Source organism: Pan troglodytes, chromosome 20, assembly GCF_028858775.2.
Source record: "Pan troglodytes isolate AG18354 chromosome 20, NHGRI_mPanTro3-v2.0_pri, whole genome shotgun sequence".
Taxonomy (NCBI): Eukaryota; Metazoa; Chordata; class Mammalia; order Primates; family Hominidae; genus Pan; species Pan troglodytes.
In genome coordinates, this window is record NC_072418.2 from 37,194,219 (window position 1) to 37,198,105 (window position 3,887).

A 3,887-nucleotide genomic window follows, 5' to 3' on the forward strand; every position below is an offset into this window, starting at 1 on the left:
AAGGATCTGGCGCCTGGTCAGGGGCGGGCCTCAGACAAGAGCCAGAAAGTCCATCTACAGTAACAGGAGCAGCGTGCCTGGGCACAAAGGCAGGAACATGGGTAGATGTGTCCCACCATGCTCCGGCCCTCCCTGCTGCACTGCTGATCCAGCAGGTTGTAATTACCACCCTGTGTGTCTGCCTGTGTCTCCAAGACCTATGAGAGAGAAAGACCATGTAGGTCAACATCGCACTTTCAGTGCCCAGGACAAAGCCTGGTGCAGAGCAAGCACTCAACAAGTATGGTGAATGGCTCCATGCAAAACGAGACAATATCGATCTTACCTGGCAGATATTAAAAAATCATAAAGGTAGGAATTGTAATGCAATGTGGCAATGGCACAAGACAAAACAGACAGATCAATGGAACAGAGTTTAAAAACTAAAAAACGCCGGGCGCAGTGGCTCACGCCTGTAATCCCAGCACTTTGGGAGGCCGAGGTGGGTGGATCAGTTGAGGTCAGGAGTTCGAGACCAGCCTGGCCAACATGGTGAAACCCCGTCTCTACTAAAAATACAAAAATTAGCTGGGCATGGTGGCACATGCCTGTAATCCCAGCTACACGGGAAGCTGAGGCAGGAGAATCACTTGGACCCAGGAGGTGGAGGTTGCAGTGAGCTGAGATCACACCACTGCACTCCAGCCTGAGAGACAGAGTGAGACTGTCTCAAAAAAATTAAAAAATAAAAATCTGGCCCGGCACAGTGGGTCATGCCTGTAATCCCAACACTTTGGGAAGCTGAGGCAGGAGGATTGCTTGAGCCCAGAAGGTGGAGGCTGCAGTGAGCCGTGATTATGCCACTGCATTCCACCATGGGCGACAGAGTGAGACCCCGCCAATAAGCAGTAATGGCATAAAATGCTTAACAAATGCTGTCAATACAACCTGATACAATAATACAAATATTCAGGAAAAATAATGTTTGCTATGTCATATGACATGCAAAAATGAATCAGCAGCCGGGCATGGTGGCTCACGCCTGTAATCCCACCAATTTGGGAGGCCGAGGATCACTTAAGGGCAAGAGTTCAAGACCAGCCTGGTCAACATGGTGAAACCCCCCACCCCCAACCCATCTGTACTAAAAATACAAAAATTAGCTGGATGTGGTGGTGGGATTACAGGCATGAGCCACCGCGCCCAACCAGAAAGTGGTTTCTTGAGATGGAATCTGCTCCTGGTGAAGACGCTATGAACATTGTTGAAATGACGGCAAAGGATTTCAAATATTCCATAAACATAGTTGATAAAAAGGTGGTAGTGTTTGAGAGGATCAACTCTAATTTTGAAAGAAGCGCTACATGCAATGATATCACACAGCACTGCATGCTACAGAGAAATATTTTGTGAAGAAGTCCATCGATGTGGCAAATTTTATTGTCTTAAGAAATTGTCACCCCAGCCTTGCAACAACTGCCCTGATCAGTCAGCAACCATCAATATCAAGGCACGACCCTCCACCAGCAAAAAGATTATGACTCTCAGAAGGCTCAGAGAGATGGTTAGCATTTTCTAGCAATAAAGTATTTTTACTTATTTTTTTAATCATGCCATATTATTTTAAATTACATACGAAGATCTAACATGTCACCCACAGACCATTTCATCCACTGCTCTGTTTGGCTGCAGTCTCTTGTCTCTCCCTTCAGCAATGGTGAAGCGGATACCCTTTCCTCGGGGAAGAGAAATCCATGGTTTGTTGCCCTTGTCAATAACAAAAATGATGGAAAAGCTGTTGCTGTTGGCATCTTTCACGTGAATCGTGTCAAAAGATCCAGGGTGCCTCTCTCTATTGGTGATCACACCAATTCTTCCCTAGTTAGCACCTCCAGTCACCAAACACAGGTTACCAGTGTCGAACTTCAAAGCAGTGATCTTGCCAGTCTCCAAATCAATCCGAATGGTGTCGTTCACTTTAATGAGGGAATCAGGGTGGCGGATAGTGTGAGCATCGTGAATCACCAGGTGAGGGGTTCCTTTTGTGCACACAAAGATTTTTCTCATTTTGCATAACTTGTGCTTGACTTCCTCAGGTGTAACACGATGTACAGCAAAGCGACAATTGATGCCATAGATCAGACGGAAACCCTCCCCCGTCTTGTCAATGCTGATGACATCCATAAATCCAATAGGGTAGGTTGTTCTATCAGTTCGAACCTTGCCATCTACCTTAATGAACCACTGCATGCAAATCTTCTTCACTTCATCTCCTGTCAGGGCATACTTAAGTCTGTTCCTCAGGAAAATATGAGGGAGACACTCTCTCAGCTTTTGGGGACCAGTGGATGGACGAGCAGCAAACACACCAGTCAATTTATCCAGCATCCAATGTTGTGGAGATGCTACCCACTTCAGATGCTGCTTGGGACCGGAAGCCACAGCTGTAATAGGCACAGAGAGAGGACCTCCCATCTTCTATGCACATAAAAACTGGGAACCCATAAAGTATTTTTACATTAAGGTATGTAGGCCAGGTGTGGTGCCTCACGCCTGTAACCCCAGCACTTTGGGAGGCCAAGACGGGTGGATTACTTGAGGCCAGGAGTTTGAAACCAGCCTGGCCAACAAGGCGAAACCCCATCTCTACTAAAAATACAAAAATTAGCCAGGCATGGTGGTGCACGCCTGTAGTCCCAGCTACCCGGGAGGCTGAGGGTGGAAAATTGCTTGAATCTGGGAGGCGGAAGTTGCAGTGAGCCAAAATCACACCACTGCCTTCCAGCCTGGGCAACAGAAAGAGACTCCATCACAAAAAAAAAAAAAAAAGAAGAAGAAGAATAAACATATGAAAGAAAGTTTAGCTATTGTATTAGTCTATTCTCATACTGTTATAAAGAAATACCTGAGACTGGGTAATCTATAAAGAAAAGAGGTTTAATTGGCTCACAGTTCTGCAGGCTGTACAGGAAGCATAGCAGCCTCTGCTTCTGGGGAGGCCTCAGGAAGCTTCCAGTCATGGCAGAAGGCAAAGGGGGATGGAGGCATCTCACATCGTGGCAACAGGAGCAAGAGGGAGGTGGGGGAGGTGCCACACACTTTAAACAACAAAATCTCTCCAGAAGTCACTATCATGAGGACAGTACCAAGAGGAAACCCATCCACATGAGCCAATCACCTCCTACCAAGGCCCCACCTCGAACACTCATGATTACAATTCAACATGAGATTTGGGTGGTGACACAGATCCAAACCATATCAGCTATAGTAATAATAAAATTGCAAATTCAAATAACTTGATTCAAGTCTTGCAATGCCCCCTTCTCAATTAGGCTTACCTTGGTTTCTCTAATTAAAACTGCAACCCTTGGCCAGGCACAGGGGCTCACACCTGTAACCCCAGCACTTGGGTAGGCCAAGGCAGGAGGATCACTTGAACCCAGGAGTTCAGACCAGCCTGGGCAACATGGTGAAACCCTGTCTCTACAAAAAAAATACGTCTGGGCTTGGTGTCATGGGCCTGTAGTCCCAGCTACTTAGGAGGCTGAGGCAGGAGAACCACTTGAGCCTGGGAGATGAAGGTTGCAGTGAGCTGAGGTCATGCCACTGCACTCCAGCCTAGGTGACAGGGCAAGACCCTTTCTCAAAAAATAAAAATAAAAATGAAAACTGCAATCCTTGGCCAGGTGTAGTATCTCACACCGTTAACCCCAGCATTTTGGGTGGCTGAGGCAGGAAGATTGCTTGAGCCTAGGAGTTAGAGACCAGCCTGGGCAACACAGGAAGATGTCACCTCTACAATAAATTTAAAATTAAAAAACTACAATCTTCTCCACTCCCTACTCCTTTAACTTGCTCTGTTTTTTTTTTTAACTATAGCACTTTTTGCTTTCTAAAATGCTAAAGGA

General features: G+C 46.3%; 1 pseudogene; it reads right to left on the reverse strand.

Moving 5' to 3' along the window:
* Window positions 1-1,645: 1,645 nt before the first annotated feature.
* LOC747132 (small ribosomal subunit protein eS4, X isoform-like) lies at window positions 1,646-2,382 on the reverse strand (annotated as a pseudogene).
* Window positions 2,383-3,887: the final 1,505 nt, after the last annotated feature.